Source organism: Poecilia mexicana, unplaced genomic scaffold (assembly GCF_051168715.1).
Source record: "Poecilia mexicana isolate PSO_F unplaced genomic scaffold, ASM5116871v1 scaffold_11, whole genome shotgun sequence".
Lineage (NCBI taxonomy): Eukaryota > Metazoa > Chordata > Actinopteri > Cyprinodontiformes > Poeciliidae > Poecilia > Poecilia mexicana.
The window spans coordinates 14,338,095-14,359,655 of record NW_028263380.1 but is presented as its reverse complement, the minus strand read 5'-3'; the positions used below and the strand labels follow the sequence as shown (position 1 = coordinate 14,359,655).

Sequence of the window (21,561 nt, the reverse complement as noted above, 5' to 3'; positions counted from 1 at the left end):
GAAGACGGAGACTTAAGGGAGAAGGAACGAAAACGGGCTACAGTGGAATTAATGTTTAATCAGTCACCATGTCTGTCCATGTTAGTTTACAGGTCCAAAGTTTCTGTGGTACAAACTCGTATTTCAAAAATACTTCCTCCCATTCATCTTACTAGTCCCAAATTCTTTCCATAAAATCTATTACAAACACGCAAGCAAAAATCTGTCTCTTTCCCACAAAAATACTTTGAACGTTGTTTTGCCTCCATTTAAAAATTAAATATAGCTAAGATCAGAAACGATTAAGCAAATTAATACACATGCCAGAACACTAGGTTTCCCAAGACAATTGTAGTTTGATCTGTATTTGCTTATTTTTTTTTGTCAGAAAGCAATCTTTCCAACACGAGAGCATGTTTTTTTTTTTTAGGACTTTATTGTTGGTGTTTAGGTATTTTTAATAATTTCTTTCAACAACACAAATGACCTAGTGATATTTTAAAATTTCCTGTCAATTTTAAACATATTTTTGACTCATAAAGATGGTAGGCTGCTGGATGACTGCCATAGCACTCCTACCACCGGCGTTAGCACATTTTCCAGGGGAAACCCTGCATGAGAAATGTTGACGTTTTGCTGCACTGTACTCTCGTGCAGTAGTAGAGTAGTAGTAGTAGTAGAGTAGTCAGTATTTCAATTAGAAACAAAAGTAAAATACACGTTTGTGAGAGTGCATGTCCACATACTTGCCAATTACTTTGTGTTTTTTGGATGATAACCTTGTGAATGCTGTAATGTCTGAATATGCACCTCAATCCTTTGTTACAAAAGCTAGATCCTTGGTTTTTCTTAGAAAAATAAAATAAAATGTATTCTTCAGAAATTTGGGTAGGGCTGCGAATTTTTTAGTTTTAATAAAATTATTTAAAGCATCATATTAAATTAATCAACTAAATGAATGCGATTTCTGAACAATTCTTTTTTAAAAACTGAGAAAAATGTAGGTTGTAAGGATGATGAATGAATGCCATACAAATACATCAGAGTCTCAAAGGGCAAAAGACCAACATCCTGTAGAAGTTCAGAGCCTCATCTGCAAGTTTATTTATTCACTCTCGTATCATATGACCATCTGTGTGCTCTGTCCCAAGCTAAACACTTTCCAGGAATTAAGTCATCTCTTAAAAATGCAACAAAGATACTACAGTCAAAATTCTGTTACCAAGAAGCCTCAGCCAGTACTGAGGTTAAAAGGCCAAAAAATGAAACATTTTAAAGGAAAAAAAAAATCATCATGCTTGTGAAGAAAAAATATTGAATCACCCTGAGGGTTAAGTATATTTGTGAGACATGAGAAAGTGGCTGAATGAGCGAGTTTGTTTGTAATGTCTTATGGGGAAAATATTTCCTGACACATACTACGTTGTGGAGGCCACTGCTCCTTGTGGGGACCGAATCCTGGTCCCCACAAGGGGAAATGCTGTTTTTGGGTCAGGGGTTAGATTTCAGACTAAGGTGTAAATTGAGTTTTGGTTAGGTTTAGGGTTAGGTATGTAATGGTAAGGGTTAGGAAAAGGATAAGGCTGTAGAAATGAATGGAAGTCAATGGAAAGTCTCCACAAAGATAGCCACGCAAATGTCTGTGTGTGTGTGCGTGTGTGTGTGTGGTGACCTGCAGCAACAGGCATGTCGGTTATGTAATCCTGACTGTCAAAGACATTCACACTCACAGATCGACGGATCCACACATGCACACTAGAGTCCCTCCTCCTAACCTAGAAATATTTCATCTGAGCAGACAAGAAACAAATGATTGCAGCGTCAGCATATCCAGGTAAATAATCTCGGTCCGTAATGTTGAAGCTGAAGCAATTCACTCAAACCTCAGTTTAGATTAAAACACACTCTTCTGAAGTCATTAGGCTCACTGCACTGTACAGCAGGCTCCCCATCACGCTGCTGCATTAAGTAGCATCAGCATATAGTATAGTTGTATTGCCTTACTGCAGAGAACAGCTGTATTACACAAATTCTGTGATAAAAATGTCTCTATTCTGTTGTCCATGACAGAAATTTCATTTGAAAAAGTATCATTTACCTTTAGTTCTCATATGCAGTCAAATAATTTTTTCTAACAGTGAACTACAACTGAAATGTCATTTCTCCCTTCAGATGGAGGTAAGGTTGGCTTTAAATTAAACGGATGTGATCCATAGGAGGCCCAGTTTAAACTACGCAGTCATCGTGAAAAGTACAATTCTACCTGTACTGCAACAGATGGCTCAGAATCAAGGAAAGCCAGATGGTAAAATTAAAGAAGAATTTTATTGCAAGTTGATCAACAGAAGACATGGGTAGCATAAACTAATACAGCAGGAAAGCAAAACTCTGTTATAATGCAGAACTCCAAGAAGTAGAAAGTAGCCGTAAAAAAGGAAATACTGATGTGAAGCAACACTAAAACAGAAAACCAGCCAAACTGATTCCACATACTAAACCTTAACATGTTTAAACCCTATGCTGAAGTACATTTACTGCTTATTAGCAGTATTAGTGCAACTACTTCCAAGAGTGGGGGAACAGTAGGCTTAATCTAAATTCACATAACAGCTTCTTAATACAAATTAGCATCATTTTAATGTCGAAACATGAATATTTTGATAAAAATATGAATTAAGATGTGTCCGTTCAGCTACACTGAATCAATAAAATCACAGAACTTTATGCACCAATATTATTTTAATCCAAGACAAAACGTTTTTTTTTAATAGCAACCGTTTAAAAACTGCAATTTTTAGTCATACTATATTTTTGCTAGCTGAGTTGAGTTGCTGCTGCGCACTGCCAGTTAGCAGGCCAAGAGATGGCTATCACACTTTTTCAACAATTTCAAGAAAGACAAATTTCCAGTTGCGACAAAGAGATTGCTATTAAAATTATTATGTCTTACAATTAATGTCTTTGCATGTGTGTTACGCCCCAGACTGCAGCCAGGCTACGTGAGCAGATTTCCTGACAAATTAAAAAGCTAATAGATGGGAAAAGCTCAATGGGAAAAGGCATAACATTCAGTGGACTTTTACAAGGCTGTCTCTGCTTTACTCTCAGAAAACATGTTGGAAAAAGAAAACACAAGAATGTAAAAGTTTTGATCAGCATCAAGGGAAATGTCAAGCCAATTCATACACCGGGTGGAAGTGTGGGAATAGAGTAGTTTTTATTTGAAGAACTGTGTTGCAGAGTTGTTTTAAGAAGGCTTTCTAAAAGACAAAAACAGAAAGAGAGAGAAAAAAAAAGCTGTTACGCAAAGAGAAGGACATGTAACTTCTTGTCTTTATTTACTATAAATTTCAGTGTTATGCTGACAAAGTTCAGTAACACCTTGATTTGTTTGCATTTGGCAGCTCAACTATAGAAGTACAGCAGCTATTTTCAAAACTTGCATCATGAAGCAATGTCTTCAAATCTGATTCAATACTCACAGTATAGGAGACAATCGCCCTCAGTCTCTTCAAAAGTATTGAGTAAATGAGGATACATCTAAATTCCCATATTTTTTGAGTGTAAATATTAGCACACAGTACAAGAGTAATGATTTGTTTACTCAGGCAACATGAATCCCCAAGGGAAACCCATATTTACCAGACGTTCTTGCTTCCCTTTGTGTTGTTAACAAGAGATTGTTATATAACATAAAGCAGATCTCGTAATAATAAAATGTTTGGTATTATAAATATGAAGAACATCACATGCACAACTTCTTAAAGACAAAACAAATTTATTTTTACATATAAAAAATATATGTATCAGTTGGAGAAACAGAACAACACCCACCTTTAAGTTTTTTGGTTCAAAATTATGTTTACTGATTGCAGAAGTTCATAGATGGTAGTATTTTAAGATCTGAAGTGTTATCTTAAATAAAATTAACCTAAAACAAAAATCTAATAGTGTTTACGTTGGTTTTCTGTAGACAAAGTCAAACTAGAGGTAGTCCTTGAGCCTCCAACGAAGGAGTTATTTATTGTGAAATGACTTCTTACCAGTTTAATACATTCAGCATTTTATTTCAGTTATCTCCCAGTTTAATCTCCACTTTAGCTTATATTTGCTGCTTAAATAAAATTATAAAACTGGGGTAGTTAATCATTTGGTTTGCAAACAAGTCTTTTACACTGACCCAACATCACAGTCTTTTTCAGAGTTCAAATCTATCATTCCAATCACCAAACTTTGTGAAAATATTAACATCATGAATTAAGTGAGGAGTGTAGTTGGGGAAAAAAGTCAAAAGAAAGAGCCTTAAAGATCTTAGCAACTTCACAGGGATCTAAAACATTAATGTTTAAAGTTTTACAAAAAACTTTTATGTTCCAAAAAACCAAACTATATTTTCATAGATTTTCATCTCAGAAACCTAAAACTACTTAAAATGCAAGTGAGCAAAACAAGCACAAAGCAGCACGATAAGAAGCAAAAAATTGCAAGAGCCATAATGTTACATTTGAAAAGGAGATCAAAGCATAACACACACAAAAAATGCAGTGACAGAAAAGTATGCAGCTGGAATTCATATTCAAAAAGCTGATATTTCTCAGTGTGAAACAGGAAGTTGGATATGTTGTCTAAAAGCAGCAGCCTGGAGACTTAACAAACCGGCAACCATGCTGAGGGATTTTAAAACACTTTGTGGTGAGTGTTCTTGTAAAGAGTAATGATAATTCAAAACACTAAAATTCTGGCAGCTTTTAACACCTGTTACTCTGATGTCCACAGATCTCAACCCTACCAATTATCCAAACCTCTTCATTACCTGACTACTTAAAATCAAGGATCCATGCTTAGGTGCATGCCACTTTTCTCCACCTAACTATTGTGAGGTTAATGAGGCATACGTCATGGAGAGAATGGAAGTTAAAATATTCATGTGGCAGCTGCAGTTCAGTTTTCTCTCCTGCTTTTGGTTCAGACAAAAACAAAATAAAAAATTAGTCAATATGGATAATCATCCAAAAGGAGTTTTGGATGATTATCCATATTGACTAATTTTTTATTTTTGGATATTTGGATATTTGGATATATTTGGATGGAGAATGAATTGATTTATTCCAAAATATGAAAATCAACAGATGTTTTGTACTAGTTAAGGAGATAAAAAGAAATAAATTTTATTTTCCTTCATCATAAACTTTATGCTAACAAACACTCGTCACCACCAGCTGTTGCTCATGCTCAGCTCTATAGTAGCTAAGATATAAACTGCATGTAAGGCTCCAATTTATTCCTGGGACGAAAGGTTTTTCCAATGGAGAAGCTTTTTTTCTTGACATTGATCAGCATCGATGATCTGTGTTTGTAGTAAAAGTGCTCTTCTGTATTACCAATAAGAATGGACAGATCCATTTCACATATTCATATTAGTAATGACTTTCTGCTAATAAGTCTATTTTCTGTTTACAACTATGTGGACTTACAGATTTCAAGACAGTGAAAATTTAGATGCTATGTGATCTTCCATAAAGAAAAAACTTTTTTTTTCTTTTTTTAAAGGGTAAAACTCAAAAGGTCTGTTTTGTATCAGAGTTTACATTTATAAATTCTGAAAGCGATAGGTAGTCTAACTGCAATTTATTTCTGTTTCACATTTCAAGATTTTCATTCTTTCTGTTGCTAAAATTTGGTGACAAGAAGTCTTTAAGTTTGTCACAGTACTGATGCTCTCTCTTTCATCGTCTCTGTTTCAAGATTTGTGGCAGTTTCTGCTTTCTATAGAGCTTGGAGTGACTTGCGGTACGTTAGAAAATGTAACTAAAATGAAAGAAACTTGGGTTATAGTTTCACTGCTGAACATAACAGTCAGATAGTGGAGATAAGTGGCTATTGGGCACCTCCTTGTTGTATAACGTTTCCAAGGCCTGTACAGTCAGAGAGAAGGAGCCTCAAAGCATCACCGGATGTAAATTATAAAACTGGCACAGATTTGCACCACAAAGTAAAATCAACAGGCCAGGTAAAAAAAAAAAAGAGAGACTCCAGGAAATGCAGTTCTGAGGAGAAATGCACATAGTGGTGCTCGCAACTATTAGAAGAGGGAAGAAACAAGATAAAGAAAACATTAGGACAAAGTGAAACATCAGAAGCATAGGCATGCAGATAATACATCAAAATGAAAGGGAGGAAGTGAAGATAGGGTTCCCAAAGAGGGAAAAAGCTAAATAAAGGTAACAGCTCAGAGGAAGAGCAAGCCACATGAAGACTGACGCATGATGAGAACAGGAAAGGTAGGAGAGAGTGGGTGTTCAGAGAGATGACACTTCATCATACGAACTAGTTGTAAAAAGCAATAAACTCTCTGTAGGTCTCGGCATAAGGACTTCCCAGGCAACACAAAAGGCCACGGTCATTCATCTCACTAAAAGCTGGAGCTGCTGAATGGAGCTCAAGTGGTGAAAAGTGTTTGTCACAATAAACTCCTGATTACTTCCGAACCCCCCTCACCATAAAGACAAAATACTGATGCATTATTTAATCAAGCAGCTATCTACTCTTTTTTTTTTTCTTTTTTGTTTCCAATTGCTTCGTGTCATCTAAAGGGTGCTCTGAGACCAAAAATGTTCAGAGAAATCCAATTTAAGGGCAGCAAGAAATTAGTAACTCCATGATCGTGTAAAAGACATTTTGTGTTTCATGGAAACTATCTAACATGGATAATTTCTCAGTCCTGCCTTCAGGTGATTACCTTCCTATGAAGTGATCACTCATGCCAGTTTGCACCCACCTGTACCCTCCTTTTTCTATCATCACTCTTCTCAATTGCATCTAGCTCTCACAGTGCACTTACTGTATACTGATGTGATTGTATTAAGCCGCAGAGAGAGAGAGAGAGAGAAGACGGCCCTCGTGGCCAAGATGATGTACAGAACAGAATGTGCAGAAGAGAGACGCGAAGGAGAGAGCAAGTAGGAGTTGGAGTGAGAGGGGAGGCATCCATTATTGTAATCCTAATACCCTGCCTGAAAAGGTGGCACTTAAAGTTAAGGAGAGAAGACAGACGGATGGAAGAGGGAGCGAGAGGAGAAAATGAGCGGAGGCCGTTTCTAAATCCAAAGCGCAACTTAATTTTTCAAGCATTATTGTTCTCTGGTAGAGCATCCGCACAATAACCAAAGACATTTCAGAGGTACATTAGCGTCCCTGTAGTGCATTTGTAATATTCTCTAGATATCCCAAGACGTGCGTTTCAGATGGTACCAATTAACGAGACCAGTCAAGCTCGACAGCAATCACAGCTTTTAACATTATTTATCTCACATTTAGAAACACGCAGCATATGAATCAGGGGTGCTAATTTCACAAACAGCTTTCGACAAAACGCAGTTTGTTTTTGTCACGCAGCGAATACAATAAACCCACTATAAGAGAAGCAATATGTTGCTGTAGTCTATGCAAACAATGAGGGTTATCTTTCAAAAGTGGAGGCGGAGGACAGGGAATACCCTAAAGGAATAACATCTAATGCAGTCAGACTGCTCTGGCCAATTAGTCAGGACTAGCATAGCCAGAGATGATGTCAGCCATCATTACTCACTGCTTAATGTTATAAAGCAGGAGAGAAACAAGAGAAAACAAAGAGGAATGCAGCAGAAGTTAGGCTGTACGTAATGATAGGAAGCCAAAGGAAGACGAGAAGGCTTGCGCTAATAATAGACATTTTATTAATAATTTCCCTAAGCAGTTTATCCATTCCTAAATACAAATGTTAGAATAAATCTGAAGCTCTCTGGACAGAGAACATCTGTTAACATCAATTTTCAAGTCTTCCCACTGATTTTCCAATTAGTACGAGTCTCAGTCTAAAGTCGTCTGCAGCCTCTAAAGCAAAGTTCACACCGTGCGATTATCGGCCGCCTTAGCCAAAATCTTTTGTTGTAAAACGATTGTGAAAAAAATCTATGGTCTCGAGTTTGAATTGCTGGTCAGTTTGACAGATGCACTGAAAGACCAAAGACAACCTATGGGAAATATTAAGATGTGTCAGATATTTTCTGTTCTCTTATCACGAGAGCTTCCACAGCTGTCTCCTTCTCCCTTTCTTTTCAGACTCTAATAATCACACTCATGACTTCTCGTCCACTTATTGTTGGACAGATATCTCTTGTTCTTTAGCAACATGTTCTGCCGTGTTGCGTCTTGCACTGTGCAGCATAACGCGGTTTGTTATTAAGATTTCACGACGTTGAGCTTGCACAGTGTGACAAAATCAGGTCCTGTATGATTTTGGAAATTGCACGGTGTGTGCTAGGCTTCCCAGGACCCCACTGCACAAAATTGAAACTAACATGTTTCGTTATGGGTATAGTGTAGTCAGGGCAAGGCTGACAAAATAATCAATATCTCAACATAATCTATAAGAGAAAATTAAATTATTCCAAAATGCTGATTTGTGTCAGAATCTACATAAGCATTTATGAATTTATTTATTAATGAAGTTTGAGTCTGTTAAGAAAAAATCAGAATACTCATGCAACGCAGTGAAGATACTTTGCTATCCTCGCAGTGGGACAACGCAAACACCACACACTGGATCTGCTTCCACCCTTCATTCGCTCACACACTCAGAAACTGTTAGCAAACGTCTGGTTCACTACAGCCACAGGTTTTTCCACACCGATGGCAGAATCCCAGTCAATATCCCACTGCTACCGAATGACTCTGCACTAACCTTTACCATGTTATCTGAACAAACATAAACACTTATGCATGTGTCTCTCAATGAGATAAGCTCAGCATGCAAACACAAGTGCAAACAATGAGTGCCGAAATGAGTGTGTGCTTTATTAATTTGAACAGAATTTAAACAACCAGGGAGATATTACCTTTTCCCTGACTTTATAACCTCAGTTGCGCTTCTTAGTTCCAGAATATCACTGAAAACAATTCATATTTCAAAATCCTCACCGTTTCCGGCTACTTTTAAGGACACGTGACACGGACAATGAGTAACTGTTTCATTCACTCTTCTCCTCTGCCCTTCATTTATCTCCGTGCACTCTTTTTTTCTCTTCACAACCAGAAGAGCGATTGAACTCTCAGACACCAGATAAGGTAATTAACAAACTCTACAGTGTGCAGAGTCAGCGCAAGTGTGTTTGTGCCAGACAGCAGCACTGCAAAGAGCTGCAGTGTGACAATTAATGAGGAAGATGAAGCGTTCAATTCTGTCTTTATTTCATTTTCTCATCAATCACAAAATCATTGCCATAAAAAATGACTAAGGAACGTTTATTCGCCTTAATAGAAAGTATTAACTTTAGCAAGTATTTCCTCAAACATTAGGCAAATAGCTCCATTTAAGAACTCCGACATGGGAATAGAGTAATTTTTAAGTTTGTTGCACTCAACTCTGAACTAAATGACCTTACAAAAATGATCAAACAATCAAAGTATTCAGCAAAAACAATGGGACAGTCAGATAAGATCTTTCCAGACAGACAATGTTTGCATGATCCTAACAACATCCCTTTAACCTCTGTCGCTCACTGGAAGTCTTGGATTTAAAAATGTTGGCAGCCTTTTGAAAATCTGTGAGTTCAGTTCTACACTCTCCCGAGACCACACATGATAATGCTAATCATGCTAGCTGTGATAATTATTGTTTTATAAGATGCTGAAGACAGTTTAAAATTGTCAATTCTCTGAGTCGGCAAAAGGTTCAGGTCAAAGCTTTATAAAACATGGACATTGGAAAATGGCACTTCAAATTCTAATATACTCATCCTTGGGTTCAGCCAAAGTATTAATGTTTCTTGATCTCTTGGAAACTGAAGTGAATCTGAAGGGGTTTCTTGAATAAAAGTACTCCGTGTCTGTGCTTTTTTTCCGCTCCTTGCAGGTACTGTTGCACCCTTTGATAGAGCATTGTGCATAACTAGTGGTAACATTTTGGAAATGGTAGACTTTATCTTTGGCCGGTTGCAAGTATCTAAACTAATATCCCTATGAACGACAGTGATATTTTAGCTAAAAGCCAATGTACACTTGCAAGATAGAGGAGTAAGGTAACACACTAGTTCAAAAGAAGAAGAAGGTCAATAGACGCTGCTTTTATTTTTACCACCTTTCAACCAAACTCGTGATATTAGATGCCCTCTTCTTTTTCCTCTCTCTTTCTCTCTGTAATTCCACTTTCATTTGTCTCGGCATCATGTGTAAATGAATGTGTGTGTTTCCCTTCTTGCCCTCCAAACAAAGTTCAATCCTACTACGAGAGAGCAGAGGCCCAGATCAAATAAAGCCAAGCAAAGCTATTACAAGAAAACAGAGAAGGGAAACTCCACGCTCTCCCACACTGAGACTATTTACCCCAATTGTTTTAACCCCTCGAAGCAGCAATGTGCCCCAAATGTAACTAGACCCTCTGAAGAAGTAATAGAATGTATTAAGTACAAGACTTTAAGTTAATTATTTGGTGATATATGTTGTATAACCAATGCTTTTTAAAATACTCCCAGCCATAAACTTGCTAAATCGCAAATTTAACTGGTTTCGTTTTAATCAATGACTCAAGTACTCGTGATGTCAAGAAAAACTGGAATAATGAACATTTATCTATGAACTAAACAACCCAGGATTGGTGAATACGTGAAGGCGTCAGAGATGCTTTTTTAGCAGAAAGCAGCTCTCAGTTAATTAGTAATTTGACATCTTTGGCATCACAGTGAGCCACCACTGCAGGCTACATTGAAACGGATGAGAGGATATTTCAGTAACAAATGAAAGAAAAAAAAAAATCTATCCCTGAGAGTTAATTGAATTTGTAAAGCACTGTCAGGATTTCCCTGCAAGGTTTACTCTTCCTCTTGGCATAAAAATTATCTCTTGCATCCTAATCGCTGATAAAGAAATCAAAGCCATGCAGAGGGATTTTTTTTTGGGGGGGGGGTTTGCAAACAAGCTGTCAGGAAGTAATTTTAACATCTGAATTTAAATTTACAGCCAGTGAAGGTTAAAAGTGTCACTGGGATGCTTTCAGTAAACAGTGTGCATATCTTTATGTTTGATCTGAGCTGTGCAGTCACATCTAAGTAGACTGGGGAGACAGACACAACCTGGAATTAACAACAAGAAGAGGAGACACAGATTTTTATTTATTTTTTCAATATATATAAATGATTTAACCTGTTGTCAAGGTCTATAATTTGTATAGAAATAAACAAATGCTGTTTATTTTTCAGTGTTTGTGAATTAACAGTTGCTTTAATTTCATGCTTGATCTTTATTTTTCTTGGCACAACTGGAATAAAATTAGGCATTTGTTCAATACACCCTCAAAAAAAAACTTTTTTTATTATTATTTATTTAATATCAAAGTAGAAAATACATGGTGTGATAAATTACATTAATGAAAGGGGGGAGGGGAAACCACGGAAATAAAGAAAGAAAGAAAGAAAGAAAGAATGTATTGTGTTTTAAAGAAAAAAAACTTAAATTTTGTTTGAATCATAGTAACGCCATTTGTTCATGATAATATTTTTTGCATAAATAAATCTTTAAAAGAGATTGTAATAAGCACTGCTTTCTTAGTCCGCCCATTAGTGTATATAAAACTAACAGGTACTAAATTAAAGGGGAAATATTAAGTATTGTAAAATGTTAGGCAAGCACATTTTAATGAGTCCTTGTTGGATCGTAGCAGTTTCTTAGGCACTAACAAGGGACTAGCATTCCTTTTTTTCCCCCAAATATATTCCCTTCTTTGTCGGTTTAGGTTGCTCTCAAAGGTGTGTGTTGAAATTATCCTGAAGCTTGTCAAGTGCAGGTTAAGTCGAAAATTATTTCCTAAAAGTTGTATGCCAATAAATGTGACCAGTGTTGGTGGATTGGGGCGTCTTCCTTCTGAAAAACACAACAGACATCAGAACATAAAACTGCTCTAGGGTACAGAAGCACAACTCGAGAAACCTCATCTCCTACATTTGCAAAGATATTTTTGAGTAGTTCTGGTTGGATTTTTCTGTTACTTTGCAGCAGATTGCTCACTGCAAGGTGCGTGTTTTTGAGCATAGTGTGAGCAGCATGTCTGAAGTGGCAGCAGCTCCACTGCTCCATCTGTGTCTACACAGGCGGTGTTCAGATTTGCTATCAAACTGGACGGTACCTGCATTTTAAAAGCACAAAAAAATACTCCTTTTATGCTGTATAATTTCTTAGCAGGCAAATCATACTGATCAACAAATAAAATAGCAATTCCTTTCAATAGATTTAAGCTTCAGATTGCAGTTCTGGCGCGATGTTTTCGGCTTGATGTCGACTCTGATGTCCCGCCCAAGTGTCACTGTCTGAGCTTCTGACTGTCATCCCTGCATCAGCTCATTTCTGATGGGTTTTCGGCTCAGAGAAAAGCGACCGTCAACTGAATAAAAAGCCAGCAAAAAGAATAAATCATCAGGGAGAAAAATGTCTAATTTGCACCCAACAGAGATAATTGCTGAAGAAAGAGTGTGAGGGGTAAGTATCGCTGAGGCTCGCCTTACAAAATTTTTGCTTTATCTTCACCTTCGTCTTATCGGCATCTAACATTTCCGCTTATGCTCTCTGTATGCAGATTTGTCCTATTACTTCTCATCTCCTTTTTTGCATTTCTGCAAATATTTTAATAAATTAATTAGTCTGTACTTCAAAACATATTTGTAGAATTATGAAGCAAGTCCCCCGGCACGCCGAAGTGGCTTGCAGCTAAAATTAGTGATGCCGTTGGGGAGCGTCCTTATAAACAAAAAAAAGGCATAAAATTGAATATTTGGTTGTTAAAGTTGAACATATGAATATATATTCGACTTATATTAATAGGTTGAAAGAAATAACGCGTACACATATGTTACTGTCACGAACAGTGTTGCGCATGAATGCTCTCAGAAGTGGGGCTCCCTTTTAGCATATACTTTTAACCCTGCTTTTTTTGGAAGTCAAACTTAGACTGAGCAGAGTTCTTCTTGGACACAATAGACACAGTTATGTCCTGACATGTGAAAAATATTAGGTGCGTCAATGTAGAAGAGACAGACATTTCCCTGTGAAGACCGCAGTGTGTGACCGCTGTGTGTGTGCGCACGGATTTAGGCAGTTGCATCCACATATCAATCTTTAGGGGAAACTGAAAGCTCCTTTATTAACATTATAATTTATAAGTCATGCAGAGTTTTTACTCCAACTATCAAAAAGGTAAGCATAACCATGTTTTCTTTTCATGTTTTTAACATGGATGTGACGAGGACAAACACTTGCATGTACTTGTGCATTGTGTGTGCCAGTTTTGAGAGAATTACCCTCCACTGTAAGGGACTGAAATGGGGATAAATTCTAGGACCTTAACCATTGAACTTATTCATCTCCTCCATAAAAACAGCAAGGCAATGAGAGGATAGAAAAAGTAGAGATTGCTTTACTGACTTTCCACGCTAAGTAACCCCTTTTATTGAATCTGTTAGCATAAAAGAGTGTGCGCCTCAATATCCAACAGGTGAAAAAAGGGCAAAGAACTGAGAAGAGAGTCTGCAATAGGTACAGCAAAGATGACACAAACATTAGGAAAACAGAAGGGAGTTACATAAACCATTAAACAGTAGCAAACAGAGAATTTGGTTAAAGATAAGCATTCAAACATCTTTTTATAGATATTTCCAGTCAGACAGTGATTGTCCAAATTAAGGCAAGACAGAAAATGTTGCACATTTGCCTTTGTAGCCATGTGTCCCGTCTAAATTTAGCCTAAACATTTCAACTTATAAACAGTGTTTCATCCACATTTAAACACCGATCAACTTCTTTATGTAGACAGTGTTTCACCTTTCACTTTTTAACCACAATAGGGTAAAAGGCAAGCTCATCTGTTTCTCAGTCTTAAAAACAATTCTGCACAGAAATTAAGCCAAGAAATATAGTTCTCATAGTAATGAACATAGGGAATATAAACTTCATTTTCCTGCCAACAGGGATAACACTCATTTAAAACAATCCATAGTCGCCTTTCAATGACTACAAAAAAACACTTAAAGGCACTTAGCCGGCCACAAACTGAAACTACTGCTTTTACTCCTTCTTATTCGAATCAATCAAAGGAAAATTCAAAGCCAAAGGCTTCTGGTTACCATAGCTACAAAATGGCCTGGCAGAAAAGTATTGCACTCCCCTGCCCACTTAAGATCAATCCCTTGACAGCTTCTGCATAACTGACAGATTTATTACCCGGCTAACCTCCCAACATCAGCACGTCTTCCTAAAGAGGGCCATATGTCAGAGATCACTCTCAAGCAACAAATGACAAAACTGTTACTCACAAAACACGCAACAGAAAAACAGAGCAGCTAATAATTTGACAAATCTACTTGTAAGAAGCGCCTCACTTGACTCTTACCTGAGCAGAGGAGTCAGAGCTACGTGGGCGGAGAAGGTGGAGCGTCCTGCTCAGCTGGGAGCCGACAACCGTCCAGAGCTTTACGTTGACTGACGCGAGGACCGAGTCTTTCCAGGAGTGGAGGAGGAGCGTCTCAGGTGTCTCGATGTCCTTTCAGTTTCGTCTGTCCGCAGCCACAGCCAACATTCCCTGCAGAAAAAACCCCAAAAACAAACATCAGCACATCTTTCAACTTTATTGGCCCAGTTTACCAAATGTTTGCAAAATCTACTAATGTGTTACAAGAAAGTATCCTTATGATTAAAATGTTTTCACATTTTGTGTTGTTACTTCAGTGTAACACACAGGGATTGTATGTGACAGATCGAGAATCTGTTTCAAATGTAACAAAAAAGAAAAAAATGTTTAGTTTAGGATGTTTAAATATTTTAGCAAGACAGAGTGTTTCACTGTGCTGCAGAGTTTTGTACCTTTTATACCTTTATTTGCATCCAATTATCAGTTTAACCTTCAAACAAATGCACACAAAATTCTTCTCAAAACAACCTCAAACTTTATAATTGCATAATATCACAAAGCTAAATGAGCTAAGGTGAAAAAGTTTGTCAAGACCATTAAATAAGAAACATAATGGAAACAAATCTGCATATTAATTTCTAAAACTTATCCCACACTTTGTTTTTTCAATCTTTTTAGAAGCTCCTGACCTTTGTAAAAATCTGTTTGCCGTGTCCTACACTATCTCTGTCACTGGTATACCATTTTTCTGTTGCTCTCTTGCCCTCTCTGAGGAGTATTCAGAACAACATCCAAGCTATTTATACACTGACGCTCGATCAGCATGGCAACCAGGCTTTGTTTACCCACATGAGACACCGGTTTGAGGCTTGTGTCCTCCTTTTATCCCCCAAAAACATAGCTATTAAGGTTCATTTGGGCATGTTTCATGAGCGTGGCTCACTTTAACTAAACATCTCTAATTTCCCAGCAGATCTTGGTGTTTCTGTGGAAATAAGTGAGCACATTTGCAAAATTCCTCACTATGTTGCAAAAAGGTGGAGGGAGGCTATTTGACTCAATCAGAAGAGTTCATCTCCAGTTCTCGAGGAACTATTTACTCTACGTTTTATATAAGTACCTGCATCAAATAAATAAGTTACCTCTTCAGTCTGTGATCAAGCTCTGCAGAAGCCAAGAATTGAAAAGTTTAAATTAAACATGAGAAACCAGGGAAACATCTAAAACATACAGGAGAGCAGCCCTTCAACGCTGGACTACATGCAAATTTGGTTACATGTTTATAATGTCCTCTCAAAACAGAAAAATCAGAATTTTCCCTCTTTTTCATAAGAAAACAGCCATCCAAACACTGATTGACGACAGACAGAAGACAAATGACACTTTAATTACATGCTGTACCTCTGGACTAAAGGTGTCAAGATGAAGTCCAACACTGATGCCTCTTCAACTGTTGCACAGGCAATTTTTTTCAAACAGTTCAATGAACACAATCTTCGACACGTATTAATCACGCCGTCATATTCCCCCTGCTGATGCGGGGCCTGCCTGCCTCCTATTGTGCTGAGAACTCAATCTCCAAAACCTAAGAAGCAGATGCACAGAAACTGCACGCAAAATGATGTGATGGCATGTATTACCCATTGTGTGAGTTTAACTCTACATCCTGCATGCAAAGTGTGTAATGTTATGCATGTGTACAGATAAAAGGAAAAGGATAAAAAGTTGGCGCACCTAAGCAAACTCATCTCCGTTCACGTAATACAGCTGAACATTGAATACTCAAATCATGAAAGCAGTGCACTTCAAACTCATTCACCTTTTTTTTTTTTTTTACTACAGATTTGCATTTACTCTCACGCATCAATCCACAATGTCCTACATTAATGGTGACTGAGAATTCAACTGCCAACTCCCACTCTAAACTGCAGAGTAAATATCCATTTCAAGCAACACAATACAGAAGCAAAACGATTTCAGCTGTTTCTTCTTTGAACAATCCTCCTCTTTTCTCCCAAAAGTCTAAATTTGGATTGGTTGTTCCGTTTACTGACAAGATTAGCTAACACATTGTTGCTTACTACCAATGTAAGCATTATCAATTACTGCGAGTCCACTAAATCCATAACATTTGATTCTTATTTTTTTATGATTTTATGTTTTTTCTTACACAAAAACATGGAATAAAACCTGTTAAATTTCATAGTAGTTTTCAAGTAAAACATGCGTATTGCACAGAAAAGTTGAGGTTTTTGCTATTCTGTTCTTAGAGTAACACTGAAGGTACAGCAAGTTGATATTAGCTGATATGTCAGTCTGCTTGGGTGGAGGACGGCTCTGTACTGTTGACGCTCCAAGTGTAGTTTCGAAAGTACATTACATGAAAACAGTGAGGGTTTGCACTTCCACAAAATTATGACTTGCATGAGCTTGCACCTATCAAAAGCCTATAATTGTTTTTCTTGCAAGCAGGGTGAAAGTGTTGGAGCCTCCTTTCAGCCAGCTGACCAGCAGGGTGTATCAACAGGTGGCTGGATTGGCAGCAATGAGCAATTCTATCAATTATACAGTCAAAGAAAACTCTGGTTGCCCTGGCACTCTGCTCAATAAAAGCACTTCAAAAACATGTAAGTGAAAGTAAGATGGAACGTCTGAGCACAAACGGGTCGCACCACAAGCTGAAGCAAACTTTTACAAACAACCTTTGCGTGTCACATAAAAACTTGGAAGGCCCATGGCCTTGTAGTTTGTTGAGTCATGCATGCAAAGACAAAAAAAACAAATTCACAACAGAGGAATTTCAAACAAAAAACTGGAACTTTCAAGTCGTGTGTAGTAAAAATCCAGCTTCGTGACACTAACAACAGAAACCTGCGTGACCTTTGGAAAGAGAGCCTGATTGCTGACCTGCTTTAATCCTCCCACTATTCTCTTGTTGAATTCGGGTTAATTCATTTACCATATGTATGTTCAGAAATTTTGCAGACACTTTAAATATATTCATACACTTTTATAGTAACCTGCTGGGTCATGTTAACAACTGTCTCCTCTGTTCCACTTTGCTGCACAATATTACACTGAGAGTGCAGACAGAGATTCTCCATGAGGGTCAGATTTCAGCACCACGCTGGCACAACACAGCACGCTATTTTCAGATTTGTTTGAGTGAAGTTTTTGGGTAATTCTGAGTGACAGCAAGAGTAGCAGCAATATAACCTGGTTTGCACTGTGTTTTCATTGGCCTGGCAGGCTGTTTTATAGAGATTAATTGGTCTAGTGCCATAGAAACTATGAAATAACTCAACGATATTAAGTGTAAAGCATTTGCAAAACACACCAATAAAAGGCTCCCCATTTTCTGTTTATGTGAAAGATGTTTTGTAAATATTATCCATCTTAGAATTTTACTTGGAGAAAGACAAAAAAAAAAGCAGTAAAAACTAAAAATCCCTTTATATCAATATGTTATAACTGTGTGATTTTTTTCCCCCCTTTTTTTATGGCTCAGTGTGATGATATCCTCTGTTAACCTGTATCTTGTCAGAAATCAATATCCATCCTGGCTGGAGTTGAGGGGTCAAATCAATACAGAGCAGAGCTTTCACCTGGTTTAACCCTGTCAGTCTGCTTCAGGGAAAACATTGGCCTAAATATTGTGAAAAGACAGCTTCCACTTACTGGGCTCAGACTCGGTTCCCTGTCATTGTGTGATGAACTCAATACTCCTGACAGCCTGCTCTCTGTATATCTGTTCACAGCCCCTTTTGGCCCGCCATATTATTGCTTTCCAGCCTGTTGTCCCTCCTCTGTCTCACACAGGAACGGACACACCTGCATGAACCCACCTGCGCATACGCATTCAGAGACGCTGACAGGCAAAGCTGTGAAAAACGAAAAAAAAAACAGAACCATGGGTGAAACTGTCATGTTTGTGTTCCTGTCTAGGTGTTCTTGTAAGGTTATGTTTGAGAAGACCAATTTAAACTTTTAACCCTAGAAGTGGAGGTATTGTATGGACACCAAGGACATTTGTGATGCTTGTTATTTTTAGAGAGATGTTGTGACAACTACAGACAAGAAGCTTTTAAGAAGCAGCTTAAACTTGGGCCAGAAGAGAGTTGGAATAATACTGAGATACAGGTTATGGACAAGAAATGAAGGTATGAGAACTTGTCGTTTTAAAATGTATTCGTTCCATCACAGAACAATAAATGTTGAGGCTTTTCAGACCAAAAAAAAAAACAGAATATCTAAAAGCCAAAATGTCCATGCATTTAAACTGAAAACTACAATTTTTTGTGTGTGCAAACACATCAAAGGTCAACATGCTGTAAAATGTGCTAATTGTTTTGAGTTCAGTACAAATCATATAATAAAGACAATATTTTAATCCATTCATTCTCAGTAGGATGAAAAAAATATCACCAAACCCCTACAGCACATTTTCTCTTTTATGCTTTCCTGTTTGTTGCCTTGAACTGTTAAACTCTAAAGAATAAAAGTTTGCACAAATGAGTTCACACTGTATGTATTAAAAGTATAGAAAGGTTTTTAAAAACGTGATTAGGAAAGTCAAACCTAAAATGTAACTGAAAATACGTATTAAATAGAAAAGTCAGACTGACTCATTTCTAGCTTGTGGCTATTCTGTTCCATGACGGCTGAAGCTCCACCTGAAGAAAAAATATTTAATTCCTATTGTCCTGCTAAAGAGTTAGTTCTACATATTTCAATCTGTACTTCTGACATTTCAATATTTTTAACCTCACAGATGCAAACATCAAACATAATTGTAACTGCCACGTAAAATGTATTGTATCAACATCAATTCAAAAGAATGCTTCAAGAGCAACTATTAGTTGAATGTGATATTCTACAGTTGACCAATGAGTACAACCCTTAGAAACAAAGAGTTAATGTGATAGTGAAAGTGATGCTAAGGAGCAATATTATTGTTTATCATATATTGACTGTGATAACCCCGCATTTTGCATTACTTCCTTTTCAAATACAAAATGCCCTCAACTGTGACAAATTTCAGCGTTCTAGTCACTAAAATTAAATACTGGTATTGTAGCGGTATTGTAGCGGTTCAATATAATTTGCAACTCTAGCTGTGATCATTATGAGAGAAGGAAGATGAGATCGGAAAGTGTGGTTTTAAATTAAATTGTAATCACGGTATCTGACAATGTTATTTTATGGGGGTTTTGTCTTTCTAAAATCATCCAGCCCTACATGTAACTGATTTTATCAAGCTGTTGTAACATCGGGGGATGTGTGATGAAGCAGTCGTTGCCGTCATTGCCTTGGAGCAAGAATATTCCAGACGTTCTGAACCCCAGGGAGCGTGGAGGACTCTCCACGCTCCTTAACTAGACATCTTATGTATCTGATTTGTACTTTTTTGAATGGAAAAGACAGTTCATTCATTTCGTAGTAGAATAGCTGAAAAATGTACGCAATAGAATTAAATTCGTCTCAAGGCTGCAATATAACTTATGTAATCTAGAAATAGTTGCACAGATACAGCCAGAAAAAAAAGCATACAACCCTTTTCAATGCATTTCTTAACAGCTGCTTTTCAAGGAGAAAGTGAAGCACAGAAGTAAAAGAGGGAGTCTAGACTGTATTGTTGCTACTGCAAACGACTGAATTCTATTGAGATTTATAATCTCAACTGATTTTAAAAAGCATTAACTCGTAAAGATCCGAAGCCACAACCAATGACTTTTTTATATCTCTGAACAGTGTAAAAGAATCAGGATGATTGTTTTAGGTTTTATTGCAGTCTGTGCAACTGAATGCGACTGTGTAAAACTATGGGAGCAGAAAAGAGAGAGGGAGAGGCACCTATACAATGTGACACTGAAAGAAACATGACCTGTGTTATGCAACTCACTCATTTGCTCTCGACACTATCCCTGCAGGTCAAAGTATAGTGCTCACAAAAGCTGCCTAAACAGGCTTCAGTGTACCTGTTGGAAGCTTTTTCCAGCTAAAAATTGCAGACATGCACCCACTAACAGTGAAACGGTATACGCACTGAAACACCACTTCAACCATATAGAACCACGAGCTTTACAGCTGAATAATCAATAAAGTGCTGACACAACTCGACCAAAGTAAGGTGGACTAGTCTTGAGAGACAGATTAAGACGTAAATGTATTTTGTCAGCAAGAACAGGATTGAGACATCATGAGAGACTTACTGTCTGTCAAGGGAGAAAGTTGCAGATGTTTACTGTGAAAGCAGCTCTATAGTTTCTGTCTTTTAGGCTCTTTGCAGCGGGAGACAATCAGGATGAAAATACCCTGAAGCTCTTGTACTGCTCTGACTGCACTGTTAGAACATGAAGAGATGAAAATATTCACTGCTGACTTAACTAAGAGGTTGATTATGAATGGTAAATAGTCTGTACTTGTACAGCGCTTTATCTAGTCCAGAGGACTTCGAAGTGTTTCACGCTATATTCAGTCTTTCATCCATTCACACACACAGAAATGATGTAAATAAATAAAATCTAGCTGTTTTAACATTATTTCCATGATTACAATTAAGACATCAATTTAAAAAAACAAAAAAGGGAGGCGAACACAACGCAGCTGGAGAACAATTCAAAAAGGCGAAGACCTAGCAAACTGGCACCATACCCATGGATTTAAAAGCTCTCTGAGGTGAGCCTGTTATTCACCACAGTTAAGAATGACTGTGACAAAAACAGTAATTTAAGAAAGTTAACGTCTACCAGCATTAAGGAAGACGTTGCGGTGTATTCTTGGGTCGTTGGCTAATTATTCTGCATTCACATGCAGATAGAAAATTTAGACAGCTTATTATAGATTATGAAAAAAATCGGAGCTGCTCATAGTATGGAGACTTTTAAAGAAACGCACCACTACTCGTTAACTTTTCATTTAAATACAAGTTGATATCTTAATTTTTACAAATTCTGTGTTTTATATTGAATCAAATTTTTTTTTATCAATTTTTTACAAATTTTAACTCTTGTGATTTTACTACTCTAATGAGATTATTTTTACTATCTTCACCGTGTAGTTCATTGGTCAATAAATAAAGTTAACATTGATAAAAAAAAAAATAAACCACTATGTGTAACAGCCAATGTTTTGTACTGGTAGAGGATAAA

At 37.2% G+C, this 21,561-nt stretch overlaps 1 protein-coding gene across 1 annotated transcript in view; it reads right to left on the bottom strand.

Moving 5' to 3' along the window:
* Positions 1-21,561, bottom strand: part of atxn1a (ataxin 1a) — a 103,049-nt gene that overhangs the window by 56,567 nt on the left and 24,921 nt on the right. Inside the window, exon 2 of the mRNA XM_014981228.2 lies at positions 14,393-14,581. The gene's annotated coding sequence lies outside the window, so the exon portion shown is untranslated. The remainder of the gene's footprint in view (positions 1-14,392; positions 14,582-21,561) is intronic.